At 43.3% G+C, this 20,362-nt stretch overlaps 2 long non-coding RNA genes across 3 annotated transcripts in view; one reads left to right on the top strand and one right to left on the bottom strand.

The window, feature by feature from the left end:
* Window positions 1-8,309, bottom strand: part of LOC137320433 (uncharacterized) — a 55,876-nt gene extending 47,567 nt beyond the window's left edge. The window contains exons 1-2 of one of the 2 annotated variants that reach the window (XR_010962521.1): window positions 7,919-8,309; window positions 5,434-5,552 (exon numbers count right to left, since the gene is read on the bottom strand). This is a non-coding gene — a long non-coding RNA (uncharacterized lncRNA). Of the gene's footprint in view, window positions 1-5,433; window positions 5,553-7,872 lie in introns of both variants that reach the window. The other variant, XR_010962520.1, reaches the window with a different exon arrangement.
* Window positions 1-20,362, top strand: part of LOC137320434 (uncharacterized) — a 325,461-nt gene that overhangs the window by 230,708 nt on the left and 74,391 nt on the right. The window lies entirely within an intron of this gene.

Genomic DNA, 20,362 nt, shown 5'->3' on the forward strand with positions numbered 1-20,362 from the left:
AATTGCTTCAGTTTGTAGGCAAGCTGCACTTATCAACAATTGCAGAATTAATCTTGTTTTCTTCACTTGTGTTACGAAGCTCCTTTAAATCTCAGTATAAAACAGAGATCATTTGGGGTAGAAATTGGTTTTTATTGTGCTTGTTTTTTGGGTGGGAAACAGGGTCAAAAAGGGCCAATTTTGAGATGCAATGTCTCGCGTCCGATCTGCACCAGTGTTACAGGCTCCGCCATTTTGGTAACAGCGGTTTTGCAGGCGTCTCGGGCGACAGCCTTAAACAGGCATTTGGCTCCTTGAATATGTTAGTGAGGGGCCTTTTGCCTGTTCAAAGACCTTTCCCTGAAATTTGTCGGCAGGTCTGCTCCGCTCAGTTTTTTGGTTCCTAATGCGGACTAACCAGCGGCCCTTAAAGGGACAGCTGGGGACCTCAACCAAAAAGGTAAGTAGATTTATCTTCGCGTGAAGCCGGGGGTAGCAAGAATTCTCCTCCCAGCTCCACAGCAGTCCTTAAGGCCACTGCCAGACTGCGATCGCGCCCTCCTATTCTCCTTCCCCACCCCCACGACCTACCTGACGACCGCTGCTGGGGAGGCAGCCCTCCCAAATCTGTCCCTGTCAAATCGACAAGCTGCCTCTGGATGTCCGATTGCCATCGCATTTCGCCGGAAATATTGAAATGAAGCCCTGGGCTCAATTTTGGGCGAGCCTCGGGCCTCCAGCTTATGACGCACAAGCTGGGAGCCGCAGGCCCATTCTGCACCCAGAAACGGGCCTGAACAAATTATTAGCCCTTTGTGTTTGGTGTTCATACATGGGTTGAAACTAATACTCAGATCCCCAGGCACTCTTGCTTCTGACTGCACCACAGTAAATAAACTTCACCGTGCGAATGCCATCAATATAGTTTGTACTTTTACTGCAAATAGATCGGGAAACGATTATGCAGAAGGTATGTGCACAATATATTTTAATCAAACCTTCTAATTAGTAAAATAAAAACAGATGCATAGCAGGCCCATCAGCACCTGAAATGAAAAATGTCTTACATAGAATTACATAGAATTTACAGCACAGAAACAGACCATTCGGCCCGACAGGTCTATGCTGGTGTTTGTGCACCATACGAGCCTCCTCCCACCCTACTTCATCTAACCCTATCAGCATATCCTTCTATTCCTTTCTCCCTCATGTACGCCTCGAGCTTCCCCTTAAAGGCGTCTGCGCTAAGTAAGTCCAAACTCAAAATTATCCATCTTTCTCTTCACAGATGCTGACGGGTACACTCTCTTCCCCCGTAAGGACATATGCCATTTATCTGGGCTCAGAGAATTGGGTACAGAATGGCAACAGCCAAGGTTTAGGGACCCTCAAGTGTATGTAGAGGTAATGCTGGCATTTAGTTGGCTGAACATGCACGGTTGGATTTACATTTGTGATTAACCCCCCTGCCCCCCAAAGAATCTTGAACTGTTAAAGCCTCAGTTGATATGCTTTTTTCCAAGATTCCTTTTGCCTCTCTGATTACCTTTTTAACATATTTCTGCAATTTTGTGCATTTGTCTGAATGAGCCCCTTCTTCTTTCACCCTGCAATATTTGTACATGCCATTTTTCCTTTTTATTACGTGGGATGTACAGCACAGAATCAGACTGTTCGGCTTAACTGGTTTATGCTCCACACGAGCCTTTCTCACTTTTAATTTGTTTGCTGATCCATTTAAGGTCACAATTGTTTAATCTGAGTTTGTAAGTTTTAGGAATGTATTTATCTTGCATGCTCAGCACAACACCTTTAAAGGTGCTCCATTTGCCTTCTACTGATGTGTTGTTGAAAGACCTTCCAAATCCATCTATTTTAGTTGTTCCCTCGTTACAATGAATGAAGCCCTTTTAAAGGTACGTATCTGGATCCTGGTCTTTGGCACTTCTGACTCCCAGATCACGTTAAACTTTATCATTGGGTAATCGCTGACCGCAGGAGCTCCAACTTCAGTATCCTATATATTTTCTGGATCGTTTAGGAATATTAGATCAAGATGAGCATTGCCTTTCATGGTTCCTTGATGCACTGGGGTCAAGAAGGTGTCATGCTGTCCATCTACCAAATATGACTCTTCCCAGTTTACATTTGGTTGATTGAAGTCTCCCAATGAAATCTCCCTTTAGCTTCTGTGTTTAAGTGAAAAGAACCCCAATATCTGTAGCCTTTCCTCACAATTTAAGTCTCATCCCTGGTATCATCTTGGTGAATATCTGCTGTCCGCTCTACATAGCTTTCATAACCTTCCTGAATAAGGGCAAAACTGGACACTAGATTCTAACTGCAGCCTAACCGATGAATTGTATAGCTTAGGCAAAAAGCAAAATACTGTAGGTGCTGGAAATCTGAAACAAAAACAGAAAATGCTGGAAACACTCAGCAAGTCAGGAAGCACCCGTGGAGAGAACAGACAGGATGTCTTTCATCATTGAAACATCAGTAAAATCAGTAAAACCAGCATCACTAAAACAGATTCTCTGGTCATTTATGTTATTTCTGTTTGTGGGACGTTGCTGTGTGCAAATTGACCGCCGCGTTATCTACATTGCAGCAGTGACTACACTTCAAAAGTACTTCATTAGCTGTAAAACGCTTTGTATGCCTTGAGGTTGTGAAAAATGTTATATAAATGCAATTTTTTTTTAGAACTTTTATTTACAACTTTATCAACTTGTCCTCCCATTTTTCATGATTTGTGGACCTGAACCTCTAAGTTTCTCCACTCTTTTGAAAGAGGCAATGCTCATAATAATTTCAAATCCCCACCCACACATTTCTGAGGTAGCTATTTCCAGCAGAACTTCTTCTGACCTTGATTTTAAATACATACTACTTCACTACACAGCTCTCAGCTTTACACAGGTAGATGAGATTTCATTCTGTTTGAAGCTGAATTTAAACACATTCCACAAAGAAAGCTCTCAGTGCAGATGAGATTAATTCGACCGACATTTTAAGCAACAACTCCAGAGAATAAACACATTGACCAATAACGTGAATCTAAACCTTCGTTAAAGATAAGGTGATGGAGTAAGCTGACCTCTGTAGAAGGAATTATTTGTTCAGACTCAATCGCCTTTTCATTTGCTGTGTGGCAGATGTGTCTCACAGGCCCTGCAGAGAGGTTGGTTTGCATTTGAATGGGTAGCTTGATCCATAAATGTTTTAATGGTCTGTTGAGCATCTCTCTACTTTATATTTCCTGAGGGTTGGGGAAATGGGTCAAAGCCCGTGGCACTGTCTTTGTGCTCTGCAGAAAAGTGGCAAGGAAAGTGATTTTGTCCGCACGTGGGGGTTTCAAAATATGTGAACAAAATATAGATCTGTGTTATTGTAAATATGATTAGAATATCACACAGTGCGTAGTCACTTTTGAGCAATTTTATATAGGGATTATATAGCACCTTAATCAGAAAAGAAATGAGGCCCTTCACAAATGGGCATTAAGAAAATAAGAAAAGAGAAACTAGGATGGGTGACCAACAGTTTGGTTAGTACAGTTTTACCGTCTGTGACAGCTCTCGCAAGACAGGCCAATCTTTAAGGAATTACTGAATACCGTAAGCAGTTACTTTATAAACATATCGCCCTCTTTGGATAACAGGCTCTCACATTCTCTTCTGCATTCAAATCAAGGTTGTAGGCTCAAGCTCTACTCCAGAGACTTAAGCACATAAATCTCAGCTGAAACTTCAGTGCAGTGCTGAGGAAGTTCTGCATTGTCAGAGGTGCCGACTTTTGGATGAGACGGGTGTAAAAGGTCCCATAGTACTATTTGAAGAAGAAGGCAGGAGTTCACTCCAGTGCCCTGGTCAACATTTACCCCTCAATCAACATCATCAAGACAGATTACTTGGTCATTCATTTCATTGCTATTTGTGGGATGTTGCTGTACGCAAAATAGGCTGCCATGTTTACCTACAAAACAACAGTGACTACATTTTTAAGGTAATTCATTGGCTGCAAAGTCCTTTTGAGTGTCCTGAGGATGTGAAAAGTGCTATATAAATGCAAGTTTGTTCATTTATTTGTTCTTTCTTTCTTACTCATGTAAAAACAAATGAACAGAATTCCTTCTTATGCTATAAAAATACACTGGCCCTAAAATTTGTTACATTATCAGTGGATTCAAGGGCGGGGAGTGCATTTTGGGTGGGACTTGGTTACGCAGGGTTTCTTCCATATTCATCCTTGTACTAGGAGTTCCTGTGGAGGTAGAGATGAATGGTTATTGGTCTGTCGCCTTGCAGCCTGAAATCTGAACTGGAGATGAGACTGGAGGGATGGCATTATCCACCTGAATTCCCGCTAGTCCCTCTTCCAATACCCCAACGTATTATATGCCTAAGGTGGGCATGCAGTACATCACGGTGGCAGAAATGGGGCCTACAAGAGTGTTTCAGGCTGGTTTTACTAAAGAAAATCAGATGTTCCTGTTGTGAAATTGAGCTTCAGCTGGACCTGCTGATTCTGCCCTCAAACAGCTATCCACCACTACGTTTTCCTGATAACTCCCCCCACCTCCCCAAACCTAATGGATGCCCCAGCTGTATTGATTCTGGGGCGGGCACCCACCAACAATCTGCAAATTGTCTGACCCTGTGAAATTTGATGGGGTGAAGCACTTTACTCCTGGGATGAGAGTGTTGTCCTATGAGGAGAGGTTGAGTAGAATGGGCCTGTACTCTCTGGAGTTTAGAAGAATGAGAGGTGATCTCATTGAAACATAGAAAATTATTAGGGGGCTTGAGAGTTGATTTCATTGAAACATAGAAGATTATTAGGGGGCTTGACAGGATAGATGCTGAAAGGTTGTTTCCCCTGGCTGGCAAGTCTAGAACATGGGGGCATAGTCTCAGGATAAGGGGTCAGCCTGAGATGAGGAGGAAATTCTTCACTCAGAAGGTTGTGAATCTTTGGAATTCTCTACCCCAGAGGGCTGTGGATGTTGAGTCGTTGAGTATATTCAAGGCTGAGAGCGATAGATTTTTGGACTCATGGGGAATCAAGGAATATGGGGATCGGACAGGAAAGTGGAGTTGAGGCCAAAGATCAGCCATAATCTTATTGAATGGCGGAGCAGGCTCGAGGGGCCGTATGGCCTGCTCCGGCTCCTATTTCTTATGTTATTATGCTTCGGGAGTCCAGCTCTGCCATTGTTAGGGTGACAGAGCGGGAATGTGAGTTTTCAGGACCGCTAACCAGTACGCAAATTCATCTGACCTGATTTGCATTCTGCTTTTTTTCCCTCCCTTGTTCTGTGCAGTTTGATCATATATTTCCCCACTCAGCCTAATAACCAGGGACTTCAGAAGTAAAAACGAGATGAATTCATGACACCAAATAAAAATTCCGGACAAGAAAGAAATGCACATCGTGTATACGTGTTCTTACATGATATAGAGTACAGCTGACTACAGAGGCGTGGGTCTTCCTTTCATCAGCAGCATCCATGGCATTAAAAATCCAGGTTCCAAGAACTCATTATATTTGAGAGCCACAAAAATGTCCTCCTGCCAGGATAAGGGAGACAGATTTAGTAATGCAAACGTGCGTATTCATTCCCACGCCTTTTGCTGCCCGTGGGGTTTTGTGTAAAAGCAGAGCCCGGGAGAGCAATAAAGAAAGATCAGTTTTCTAAAAGAGGATGCAGTGATAGCAAAACTATAATGGCAGTTTATATCGTCTGAATTAAGGTGGTGCGGTGAGGATTCAGCTTGGCAACTGTAGTTGTTTTTCTAACCTTGGGGAATTCTGCAGTTTGTCTCCTTTGATGAATACATCAGAAACTGGGACCATTAGCACAGGTCTCGTGCAGTATACATGCAGTTTAAAGTCACATAACCCAATGTGGATTAATGAATGAATGAACTTGCATTTATATAGCAACTTTCACCACCTCAGGACATCCCAAAGTGCTTTGTAGCCAAGAATTATTCCGATATCTCAGCATGCTTAATCGCTGATAAAATCAAATTAACTGAGCCCTCCCAGTGGCTCAGTTGGTAAATTCACTGTCTCATGTGAAATTGAATCATACAGACCAGGAGAGTTTGATCACTGGCCTACGCTGTAAACTGATCAGTCGGCGACAGCAGCAGAGAATTACATAGAATCTACAGCACAGAAACAGGCGATTCGGCCCAAATGATCTATGCCAGTTGTTTATATTCCACACGAGCCCCCTCCCACTCTGATTACCTCTTCCACCCTGCCCCCATATCCCTCTATTCCTTTTCCATTATGTATGCACCACGCCTCCCCTTAAACCCATCAACGCTATCTGCTTCAACCATTCCATGCAGCTGAAAGTTGCCGGTTCTCACCACTCTCTGCGTAAAGAAATTCCTCCTAAATTATTTATTTGATTTGAATAGAATTATTTGTTCTCCATTGGGATATTACTCCATTCTGAAACATGTTACCTTATTTCCACGAGTGGGCTACAGTCAGATGCATGAGTGGGAATAAAAAATATAGTTCATATGGAGGTATTTAGAAAACTCAGTATTTAAAACATGCTTAAGCCTTCAAATTATGCAATGAAGATTAGCATATGACTGCTTCTTGCATTTATACATTATCTGTTATTAAAACAGGTTACCACTTTGTTAAAATAGTGGACAAAGGAATTGCATACAGACTTGCTTCGTGTTTGTACATTAATTTTCATACAGTATAATTTCAGAGCCTTGTTTTTTGGATGTTCAAAGTTGTTTTTCTAAATCCTTTTGGCGTTTGTAGAACAATCTCTTTACATCAAACAAAAAGCAAACATCTCCACATTGTTTTTCTTTTTAAGGCTGAGAAATCATAAGAAAATATATCGGAACCCCTGAATTGTCACCAGCTTCAAAACAAATGTTATCAAATCTTTTATACAGTGGTCTGGCATACTTGTGTAATGTTGGTGGTAACATATAAATTTAAAAAGCACAATTTATTTGAAGGGTTTTGTTTAATTGAGATTTGAGGTCCTCTATTGACTATAATGACAATTCTGACTGGAAGTTTGTTCTAATGCAAGTTAGATGAGTAATAATGAGAGTGCACTGTAGAAATGACACATTCTGTCATTCATTAGTGAAGTATAATGGCAATTACAATTCTGTGTGCCCTGGTCCACATTAAGGAGGTGTGTTTCTAATGCAAATGAAGCCTTTGAGTACTGACTGTTCTCTCCATCTTTTATAAGACTCTCATATTTTCTGTCTATTACCATCCAGAGAGAGTTTTTGTATACTGAGTTACTGAATATTGCATTCAACCCCTTTAAGTATCCCAACAAGTATACGCCAAGATACCAGACAAATCCTTAACCACCTCACCTTAACTCCTCACTGAGTAACTGTTTGGGATTTCCCGCCCAGTTTAAGGTCGAGGAATGAATGCCGCCAAACCATCTTACATTAACCAGTTCGGATCGAATTTGAGTTTATTGCAACAACCCTTGATTAAGATACCCAAAAGCTATTGAGTGAATGAATTAATCTTTTCTTGCCAAATAATCAAAGAATAAGTCAGACAACAAGTCATTTATTGATTCCAAAATCACAACTTGGAGTTAAACATCGAATATGTGAGCAATTAATAGATATAAATAGATGTAATCTGGGTTATCTAGCAGTTTGAATAGCAAATCGTTAATGGACAGAGTTACTTAACAAAATGAGTAACAGATGTTGTAAAGGCAATTCACTGTGATTCATCACTAGCTGTTGACTATAAAATTATAGCTGAGATCAGTGTCTGAGGCTACGAAAAAGGTGAGGCTAGATTATGGTTAAATTCATAGACAGCTGACCGGTTAACAGCATTAGATAACAAGTCTACCTGAGAGATTAAAGTTGGTAAGCAATGTTGCCAGAGTTTATCAGACCTTATCCTCATGAGCAGTGTGATTGAGTCGATCTCCTTCTCCGGGATGCACACATTATCTTCTGGAGCGTTGAGTCAATGTATCCCTTTGGCGGCGAGATTATCTCTTCCACTTGGATCCTCGGTTCCAACCAACGACAATACCTGCTAACTGGTTTGCCTTTCACCTTCCCTGATCTCAGACATTTAGGTGGTTAAGCGACACATGCATCTCTGCCTGTAACTGATTAGTGTAGCCACAATTTAACTTCTTCCTCTGACTGTGTCCTGAAGGTACCTTGTACTGGTAAGATTACCTTTTTACACCTGCTAGGTAAAGATTACTACCGAAGAAGATAATAACAATCTTCTTCCAACTACAAAGAGAAACTACATCTAACTAAGAGAACCTAACAAAGAGAACCAGAGGTATACCAAGTACTCCCTTTAAATACCTTAAATTCAAGGACAAACCCCTTCCATACTATTGACCAATCTGAGTGACACATGTATTAGAGGGTTTCACCCCTTTTGCTGTCATTCATTTCTAACAAACCTGGAAGGGCAATGGTACCTTTGAGCCATGGACTTTAGTGACTGTGTGTCTCTGTTTTACAACCCATCTTGCCGAACCATCAAGATGTCACACACAAATGTGAAGCAATGTGACATCTTTATGTTTCCCTAAATGCCATTTATGGACTTGTATCTTTGATACAGGTTCCCACACTGGACCAGGTAAATCGTGACATCCCCCCTTTCCCACTAGGGCTATTCCCTGTGCCTGAGGTGGAGAATGTATTGTTTGTATACACAAATCTAGAAGCCTTATGACTCAGTTAGTTTAGAAGCCTGTATTTGCCTGAGTAGCTTTGCTTCTCAGCTACTTCCCACCATTCAGTGCAACTACTATTTCATTTTGTGTCGTTACTTTAGTTGAACTCTATTTGAGAACACATTTCAGACAGTTTTCAAGGTACTTTTCCGACACCCCTCACTTTAACACTGTGATATACCACATCCCCTCCTATAATTCCCCTCCTATAATATGCAATACTTGTGGTTTCCAAATCTCTTGAGAAGCTATATTGATTCATTCTGTAACTAGTCGCTCATTAGAACACCTTTTTGTGTGGCACCCAAAGACTGTTAAAGTAGAATTGACTACAGAATGGAAGGAACCACAGAGAATTTGCTAAATTTGCTGTCTATTCTCAATCACTTAAAATTTATGATATTGATATTTTTCCAAGTACTGAAGTGCTGCGAAGTACTGAACTGATAACAAGCTTTATTAATTATTTGGACATCTGTAATTGAAATGAGAAAACTATGTTGTGTTATATATTGTTTATAGAAGGAACATAGGAATAGGAGTAGACCATTCAGCCCTTCAATCCTGTTCCGGCACTCAGGTAGATCGTGACTGATTTGCAACTCAACTCCATTTCCCCATCTTTGATCCATATCCCTTTATACCAAACACAACAAAAGTCTATCGATCATGATTGATCCAAATCCACCGCCCTTTGAAGGAGAGCGTTGCAGATTTCCACTACCCTTTGTGTTAAAAAGTGTTTCCTGATTTCACTCCTAAATGGCCGAGCTTTAATTTTAAGATTATGCCCTCTTGTTTTCGCTTCTCCATCAGAGGAAATAATTTCTCTGTATCTACGCTATCGAATCCCTTTATCATTTTTTCTTGATTAGACCTTGATGAGATCACCACTCAGCCTTCTATACTCAAGAAAATACAAGCCAAGTTTATTCAACCTCATTACATAACCCTTTAAGTCCTGGTATCATTCTGGTGAACCAAGGCTTTTCTGGAGAATCAAACCAACAAACTATTTAAATAAATTACCATCTGAGTGGTCCTGGATGCATGTTATCCTTAGCTTTTGAGAACATCAGTTGTGTTTACAGATGCAGAAGTTCACATCCCACCCAACTACCCATCCATATGCACATACAGATACTGACAAAATCTGCTTTTACATTGTCTGCTTGGTTTCAGGAAAATGACCTACATTTTAACAGTATTTAACAACATTTAATATCTGTGTAAACCAGTTACAAACCTGATTCTGGTGTTCAGCAAATGTGAAGTACTGGCGTAATGACATCAGTGTATGGGCAGTAACGGCAAACCAAAAAAAACTGCATCTCCACCAGCTCCACAGATCTATGTGCTAACATCACAATGAAGAGCTCATGCTGCATCGACAACAGCACAGAGCAATGAAGACCAGCAGAAGTATATATACAGCATATATACACACTTATACATCACACAGAGACACACCCAAACATCATATATATACACCTATACATCGTAAAGAGACAAACCTGTACACTACACACTGACACACCTATATACCACACGTTGACACACCTATACACCACACACTGACAATCCCATACACTACACACTGACACACCCATACACCACACAATGACACATATATTCCCATACACCATATATACACACCTATACACCATACACTGACACACCTATACATCACACACTGACACACCTATACATCACACACTGACAAACATCACACACTGACAAGCTTATACATCACACACTGACACATACACGCACATACACCATTTGTACATACCCATACACCACACAGACACACCCACACACCACACGCTGACACGTACACACCAATACATCACACACAGATGCACTGATACAAGCACATACCGACTGTATATCCACACCACATACATTTTTTGACACACCCAAACCCTAAAACCATCCATGCACAGACACATTGGGCTCAATTTTCAAAGTGAAAAACAAGTGGATTGGGGGCAGGTGGCATTGAAAATTGCCACCATTTCAGACCCACCCACAACCCGTCTCCAACCCGCCCATTTCCGGTTTTCACCAGGGTGGGAAGAGGAGCCGGTGACCAACCCGCTCCCAGGAGGCGGGTCGGGCCTTAAAACCTTTCAAGGAGGCTTCGGGCCTCCATTTTTCTGGACTTCCCGATTTCAACCCTGGGGGTCTGGGATTCCCAGGCCTTCTGATTTACACCTCGTAAAAGGAAGCGAGAAGGCCCGAGACTAACAGATAGGTGCCTAGAAGCTTGTGGGCTCGGAGGAGCAGGAGTGCTTCCCCCAAGCCCAACAAGCCTACTTGCACCGACCCCCGATCCCTGATCCCCCCTTCCACCCAATCATAGACCCCCGATCCCTGACCCCAAACCTCCCCCCCCCCACTCTGATCCCCCGATCCCTGACCCCGATCCTCTCCCCAATCCCTGACCCCGATCCTCCCCCCACTCCAATCCTCCCAGCCCCAACTCCTGATCCTCCCCCTCAGCGATCGAGGACCCCCACGATGACCCCTGATCCCGACAACGCCCCCCCCCGTGATTGACCCCGATCCCATCCCCCATGACTCACAACCCCCGTGCCAACCTATGTCCTCCCATGCCAACCCATGACCATCCATGCCCCGTGTCCACCCATGCCCCGTGTCCACCCATGCCCCCGTGTCCACCCATGCTCCTGTGCCCACCCATGCCCCCGTGCCCCTCCCTATCCATACAACAAAGACTTACCTGAACAGTCGGACGGGAAACCGACAAAAAAAATAAAAGACGTCTTTACGTCAAAATCATAATGATATCCGGGAAACCTGTACTAATGGATTTCCCGACCTCAATTTAACCGCCCCCCGCCGCCTTCCCGGCTCATTTTTAAAATTTAGCCCATTGATACAGGCACAGAGAAAGATATGAGCTCCCATACATCACCCACACATATGCATGCGCACACATACCCAAAGGTATGTGCACAATCATGCGCCACACACAGCAATACAAAAAGACACAGAAAACCCAACTTTACCAACATAAGGATACAGTCAGACATATGCACATCCATATACCATTCAAAGACTGATACAGACACATATATTACCCTGACATACATCCATACACTGAGGGTAATTTTAACCTTCATCACTTGGGTGGTAGAGGATCGCCCGTCCATTATAGAATCTGCCTGGCACTCGTATAGTGTTGTGAACTCCTACAGTAACCCCCCCACCGAAACTTTCTGAATAGAAAGGGCTTCCACTCATACTCATAGATTGTTTGTGATCAGATGCAAAAAATTCTGCATGCCAGTGCCAGATTTGCTGGAAGATGCCATGCTGATTTTTCCTCAGAATAACGCCCTCCTTGTGCTGTTAAAGGAAGAATCTGAAGTAACCAGATGGCTTGTGGGGGACAAAACATATCCCCGGCTGTCATGGATCATGACCCCTCTGCAAGTAGATCCTTCTTTGTATCCTTCTTTGCAGGTGAGTACCTATGAGATCTGAGTCCTATGATTCCCAAGCCAAGGGCATTCATCTCTGCTGCCTCTGCTGGGAAACTGGCATATCCTCACCCACTTCCCACTCCTCCAGCTCCCTCATTTGGTCACATCCTCAGTTAGACTACCTACTCCCCCCAGGTGAAAGCACCTGAGCTAGAAGTGAGGAAGCAAGTTTCACAGGGGTTAATACCGAGCAGGTGGGGCAAGAGAATGGAGGAGGATCTTTCTCCAGGGAGTCCTCTTTGGCCTGTTGCTCGTTATTTCCATTATCATTATCTGCATCACCAAAGTCTACAAGGGAGAAATTTCTTCCTGCTGACAATTGATCATCATTGTCTTCCTGCTCTTCATCTTCTTGTGTTCCTCGTTGCTGTAATGGTTCTACAAGAAAAAGGGCATAACCTGATTATAACCCCACACGTAAAGTAGACAGTTAAGGACAAGGAAGCCCCTGACATCTGTTGCTTTACAGGAATGAAATGGTGAATGTCTGAAGGTCAGGCTCATTGAAGTAATGGGCACTTCCTTTCTGTCCCCTTCACATTGTCTGCTCCCAGAGATTGTTCTCCTTGGAACAGAGAAGGTTGAGAGGAGATTTGATAGAGGTGTTCAAAATCATGAAGGGTCTAGACAGAGTGGATACAGAGAAACTGTTCCCATTGGCAGAAGGATCAAGAACCAGAGGCCATAGATTTAAGGTGACTGGCAAAAGAACCAAAGGTGATGTGAGGAAAAGCTTTTTTACACAGCGAGTGGTTAGGATCTGGAATGCACTGTCCGAGGGAGTGGTGGAGGCAGATTCAATCATGGCCTTCAGAAGGGAACTGGACAAGTACTTGAAAGGAAAAAATGTGCAGGACTACGGGGATAGGGCAGGGCAGTGGGACTAGCTGGATTGCTCGTGCATAGAGCCGTCGTGGACTCGATGGGCCGAATGGCCTCCTTCTGTGCTGTAACATTCTATGATTCTATCTATGATTCCCCTTTTTGGGTCCCTCTGCCTACTCCTCCAGGTAAAGGCTTTCTTCAAAATATTCACGAAATCTCAGATGAGCCATTTGAACCTGCTAATGAACGTTACATTTAGTCTTGCAGCTGATTCACCACTTACCTACTGATTCCTCTGCCTGTTTTTTTTTAATTCATTCATGGGATGTGGACGTCGCTGGCAAGGCCAGCATTTATTGCCCATCCCTAGTTGCCCTTGAGAAGGAGGTGGAGAACCGCCTTCTTGAACCGCTGCAGTCCGTGTGGTGAAGGTTCTCCCACAGTGCTGTTAGGTAGGGAGTTCCAGGATTTTGACCCAGCGACGATGAAGGAACAGTGATTTGTTTCCAAGTCAGGATGGTGTGTGACTTGGAGGGGAACATGCAGGTGGTGTTGTTCCCATGTGCTAGCTGCCCTTGTCCTTCTAGGTAGTGGAGGTCGCGGGTTTGGGAGGTGCTGTCGAACAAGCCTTGACGAGTTGCTGCAGTGCATCCTGTGGATGGTACACACTGCAGCCACTGTGCACTGGTGGTGAAGGGCGTGAATGTTTAGGGTGGTGGATGGGGTCCCAATCATTTGGACTGCTTTGTCCTGGATGGTGTTGAGCTTCTTGAGTGTTTTTGGAGCTGCACTCATCCAGGCAAGTGGAGAGTATTCCATCACACTCCTGACTTGTGCCTTGTAGATGGTGGAAAGGCTTTGGGGAGTCAGGAGGTGAGTCACTCGCCACAGAATACCCAGCCTCTGACCTGCTCTTATAGCCACAGTATTTATGTGGCTGGTCCAGTTAAATTTCTGGTCAATGGTGACCCCCAGGATGTTGTTGGTGGGGGATTTGGCAATGGTAATGCTGTTGAATGTCAAGGGGAGATGGTTAGACTCTCTCTTGTTGTAGATGGTCATTGCCTGGCCCTTGTCTGGTGCGAATGTTACTTGCCACTTATCAGCCCAAGCCTGGATGTTGTCCAGGTCTTGCTGCATGCGGGCATGAACTGCTTCATTATCTGAGGGGTTGCAAATGGAACTGAACACTGTGCAATCGTCAGCGAACAACCCCATTTCTGACCTTATGATGGAGGGAAGGTCATTAATGAAACAGCTGAAGATGGTTGGGCCTAGGACACTGCCCTGAGGAACTCCTGCAGCAATGTCCTGGGGCTGAGATGATTGGCCTCCAACAACCACTACCATCTTCCTTTGTGCTAGGTATGACTCCAGCCACTGGAGAGTTTTCCCCCTGATTTCCATTGACTTCAATTTTACTCGGGCTCCTTGGTGCCACACTCGGTCAAATGCTGCCTTGATGTCAAGGGCAGTTACTCTCACCTCACCTCTGGACTTCAACTCTTTTGTCCGTGTTTGGACCAAGGCTGACAGTTTCAAGTAAGTGCTGATTTTTTTTAAAGGCTGCACCTGAAGTCCTCTTCGAGTGACTCCTGTGTTGCATGAGAGTTGTGCCACATCAATGCCTGTGAGTATATGAGTGAGCCAACCCCCACCAATTATGGCAGGGTCAGTGTTGGATTGGATTGGCAGGAATAAGTAGCATTTCTGAGGGGCAACTGGCTGCTTGCAATTTCAGAGCCACAACTGCTGCAGATATTAGCCAGGAATTTCCTGAAACGGCGTAACCGGCAAATTATGTCGAAATTTACGCCGATGTTACGCCAAAATTTCTTCTCATTGGCATACGCCAGAGTGTTAAAAACTGGCAGAAAACAAATGGAACTCAGCGTACACAATCGGGGCCCGAGGAAAGCGTGTTATTTCCTCCATATTCCTTCCTTAAGTCTCTCTTTGTGCATAAAAATCTATGTTTGAAGCCATCAAATTATGCACATTAGGCACAGCATGTTTAAGAAAATGTAATTGTGGAACTTCTACACTTTTTCATGCAAATTATTCTGATGCCATAAAAATGCATTCAAAGATACGTTGTAGGTCTCAATAGGTGAAATTTTTTAAAAATGCTTAAAAAATCACCATAAAATGCCAGAAGTGTGACTTTGGTCCGACTGAACCTCAAATTTTAGGTGTAAATTTACAGCCCATTCAGAGCTGGTGTGAATTCAGGAAATCATGGTGAACTGAACTTTTGCATGGGGACGAAGTTATGTTAATGTTCAGCAAAGGATCTGGACAGAGTTTTTGCGGAATCGGTGCAAAAGATCATGGAAATTCAGACATAGTTAATAACAGTCATAAATCAGTGACCCCAAATTTCCTCTATCTTTTGTGCCGAAAATCGGCATTATGCCGTTATTTGTATGCGAGTTTTCAGGAAATTCCGGGCTATTAATTGATGGAAAATGTACATGCATTAAAACCAAAATGGTTCACCAGGGTAATATTGGAGAGCTGAAACAGTTGAGGCTGTGCACAATAATGTTCATGTATTTTGTTTTCATTTGTTAAAAGTCTCTCAGTAGTTTTCCTTGCACTTCATAGGCTTATGATGTAATACAATCACTGCTACCAATTCCATACAGATATGTTGTTATTCAACATTTTACACAGTATCTGGCTTAAAATGGCGAATAGATAAAACTCAGATTTGATGCAGCGCCTTTTTGGTATCACCCTCTGCAGCTGTTATGCATTACAAGTACTTACAAATCCAGGTACACTGTAGTGCCTTACATTAATGCACAAGTATGAGTGACTCTACTGCAACACAAACATGAGATTTTGCAAATGGAAATGAGAGATTTGAGAATGAAACTGCAGTGTTATAGTCTCAAAGAAAAGCTGGTAAACTACTGAAAAATACAAGCTCTCGGTATTTTTCCATCAATCAAATGGCAGACTGCACGCCCTCATCATTAAGAACATAAACTTTTTCCCACCTTTTAAGCAGTAATGTGACATAATGACATAGTTACAAGGTCTTTGTGGCTTAAGTGATATGCTGACATTTTTATTCAAAGAGACAGCTGAACAATTAAACATGAAAGTAATAGGGAGCAGTCAGCCCATGGCAGGCCTTGTCATTTGGTTGAATTTACCAATTTAACAGCTGAAAATTGCATTCATTGAGTAAGCTAGTGGCTCTAATAGATATTTGTACAAGTGCGCGCTGCTTTTTCGTGCAGGCATGGAAGCGTTCTGCTGTAACTAGTGTTTGTCATGTCATCTCAATTAAATTAAGTGCCATCTCACATCATTTACTGAATCTTGTCTTAAGGGAAGGATGATTTAATTATTGAAGAATTCGGAGCTTTAAAAGAATTTTTTCCCAAAATTATTTCCCTACAAATTATTGAATCTTCATACTGATTGATATAGGTTCTATAATCACACTGTGAGAGCCAATAGCAGTTTGTTGATTACTACTAATGATATCAATGCAAAAATAGTGCCTTCAGTAATGAGTTTATGCAGTGTCGGTTCCGTTCCAATTGGAATGGACCAACAACTCGAAACTGTCTCTAAATTGGCATTAATTAGCAATCTTACTCAGGCCACAGGATAATGGTGTGGAAAATGGAAGAAATGTTACACAATTTGTAAGACTACTTGTCCGAGATCAAATCTTCGATGAGCTGCGATTTCTTCCAATTAAACATTGGGAAGACCGAAGCGATCATCTTCAGCCCCCACCATAATTTTAGTACCCTTGCAACCTTTCTCAACCCTCTCCACGACAACAGTCATCAGCTGAACCAGACTGTTTGTAACCTTGGCGTCCTGGTCGATCATGAGCTGAGCTTCCAACTTCATAACTTCTCCATCACAAAGACCCTATCTAAGCTCGTCTGCTGCTGAAAACCTCATCCACACTTTTGTCACCTCCAGATATAACAATGTTTTCCTGGCCGGCCTCCCATCTTCCACTTTCTGTAAACTTCAGCTTTTCAAAAACTATGCTACCATTTTACCATCCCACACCAAGGGCATGATTTTAGCGGGGAGCCAGGAAGGGGGCGGGGGGGGGGGGGTGGAAATCCTGACGGGAAAAACAGAAACACAGGTTTCCCAGACATCCTTACGGTTTCCTGCCTGACAGGCTGGCCTCAGTCAGACGGGAGAAGAGGAAGGAAGAGGATGTGAACAGATAAGTGTTAGATGGGAGTGGGGGGGGGGATCATCGGAGGGGGGTCAGGGATCACTGGAGGGGGTTCAGTCATCGGGGGGGTCAGTCTTCGGGGGGAGGGGGAGGGGTAGGAGTCGGAGGTCATCGCAGGGGTCGCAGATCGTGAGGGGAGGATTGGAGATTGTGAGGGGGGATTGGGGATTGTGGGGGTGTCGGAGATCGTGAGGGATCGGGGGTCATCACGGGGGTCGGAGATCATGAGGGGAGTCGAAGATCGTGGGGGTGTTTGAGATGGTGAGGAGGGGGCAGAGATCGTAAGGGTGTTCACTGCAGGCAGGCTTGAAGGAAGCACTCCTGCTCCTCCGAGCCCACAAGCTGTGCTATAAAGGCAGTTATCTGCTGTTTCGGGCCTTCTCACCTCCTCTCACGTGGCGTGAAATAGAAGGCCCAGGAGTCCCGGCCCCCAGGGGTTAAAAACAAAAAAGCTGTTAAGTTGGAGGCCTGCAGTCTCCTTCAAAGCTTTCAGTGACCGACCCACCTCCTGAGAGCGGGTTGGTCGCCCGCCCCTCGTCCCGCCTCCATTGAAACCGGAAGTGGGCGGGTTGGGGGCGGGTTTTAGATTTTAAAAATTTTTACTGCCCCTCCCCACCCCCAACTCACTCGTTTTTCCAAGTTGAAATCATGTCACTCACCCATCACCCCTGTCCCCACTGACCGATAATTGCACCCGGACCCATAGTATCTCAAATTTTAAAATTCTCAGCCTTACGTTTTAATCCCATCATGGCCACTCTCTGTAAACTTCAGCTTATCAAAAACTACGCTGCCCTTTTCCCATCCCACACCAAGGGCATGATTTTATTGGGGAGCCGGGAAGGGTGCGGGAATCTCTGGAACCTCCTTCAGCCCTACAACTGTGTCGCCAAATTCTTCATTCTGCTGACTCTGACCTCATCCAGCCCCCTTCCCTCCACTTTCGTAGCATCATTGACGGCCACGCTTTTCTAATTTCTTAAAATTCTTGTAACCTAGGCCCCACCCAATGGATTTCCCCCCTTACACTCTCTGCCTCTCCACCTGTCTATTCCTTTAAGACCCTCCTTAAAGCCCACCTCTCACCCCTCCTAATAGCTCCTTCTTTGGCTCAGCATCCATTTTTTTATTACGCCTCTCTGAAGTGCACTGTCACATTTTTCTGTGTTAAAGGCAATACGTAAATACAACCTGTTGTTGTTGTTGTTGCTGCTGCTGCTGCTGCTGCAGTAAGACTGCTCTTCTGAGGTTGGGCTAAGGAATGCCGTAGGGGCAGAGCAGAGGGAACTCTACACTGCATCTGGCTGTGCCGTACATGACCTGGGAGTGCATGATGATGACACTGGGTACCTTGTAACAGAAGAATTCCATTCCCCAGGACGAATATTCCTCATCTTGAGCACAAGAATTTTAAGAAATTAGAAAAGAAAATGCCTCCAATTGCCAAAAATATACATATGCATGTATACATATACACATATTGATTAGCTTACAACAATGGAACCAGCAAATACCAGGTAATATAAGCATGGTCGTTGTGACTCTTGGACTAGTTTTCAACTGCCAAGGGGAGGTTTCGGAGAGAAATTTTCCAGATTTTTTTTCCTTTGTAGGCTTTGGGTTTATATCTCTTTTCTTGGCTCTCCTAGGAGATTACATGGCTACTGGTGGGTAGGGGGGGTGTATAATCACAATGCTTAATTTTCTGCATTGCTGTGTTTAATTCAATCGTTGTAAATTTAGAGTCCACGTTAATATAAATGCAAGTTGTTGTTGTCTGTAAGACCACATTGGACACTGTAGCAGGTGGCATGGTTTGGTTTCTTAAGTATCTACTTATAGGCCAAGTTAGATAACACAGTTTGCTTCAAGGTTACGGTTGTGTGTCGGTGCAAATTGTGCTGTCTAATTCAGGTTACAAAATCACCATAACGCACCTAAGCAAAGAGGTGTGAGACAACATCCAGGAAGTCGTACACACCATTTTGGACTTTGTTCCAGTTGAGGTTTAACTGAGACCAGAGTGAAAACCAATTTTAATCATTCCTCAGGCACCTGGGACTTGTATAATCTCCTTTGTTAATGTTTTAATATTGGAGAGCTAATGGGACAGTATGCCCTCTACTAATATTAAATTTTAACTGGCAATTTTGTGCTGGTGAGCAGAGTCCTGTTGTTGCCGGGCAGGCAGTATTAAGGTGCTTTTACGCTGATTCCTGCTTACTTTGGATTACTGGGGAGTGGCCAGCTCTCCGTGCTTACGATGCTGCAACGAGTTCTCTTGTCCCAGTAGCAAAATCGAGTCTCACTTTCACAGGGGTCCATGATTCCTCCATTGGAATGAGGAAGCTGATTTAAGCCAGTGCCTATAGACAGAGGGAGCCAGCGCAGGAACACTGCTCTCCCACAATCTGAATGAAACGAGTACCAGTATAATTCAGGTCTTCCGGCCCTGATCACTCAGCACCAGCAATGGCAGTGTAACAATGCCCCAAGACAATGTTTATTGTTTTTTTTTAGGGACTACTTAGTTTAATGTGAATCAAATGTTTGCAAATTAGCCTGGAGCGATACAGATACACAAGGAGAATGGAAGAGAATGCCGCACACAGGAAATGTTGCACTTTTGTTCTGTTTTTGCATACCTTGAAGATAATTAGTTCACTATGCTTCAAAGATTTTAAAAATCTCAAAAACCTTTCTTCAAAATAATAGCATATTTAATATGATTAAATGAATATGTATTTGACTGCTATCTCTTCACATCTTCCACAGTGGAAATTAGATTAATATTTTTCTATTTGCCAACATTGTGCATATAATTACTGCCACTGCATTTTTAAAAAAATGTTATTTTCATACTGTAGTCCCTGACATAAGTTCCAGCAATTTCTGTATCTGTACTTATCTTCTCTCTACTCCCATGCTGAATGTAACAAAGAAACCATAAATCTGAGAGAAGAGCTCAAAACCATTCTCTGAAGTGATTAGTCCTGTGATGGTTGGATAGACTGATGTAGAAAGGCTCTTTGGAAACCATTAAACTTCAATATGTGATAGATATTAATA

This window comes from Heptranchias perlo, chromosome 4, assembly GCF_035084215.1.
Source record: "Heptranchias perlo isolate sHepPer1 chromosome 4, sHepPer1.hap1, whole genome shotgun sequence".
NCBI classification, from domain to species: Eukaryota; Metazoa; Chordata; class Chondrichthyes; order Hexanchiformes; family Hexanchidae; genus Heptranchias; species Heptranchias perlo.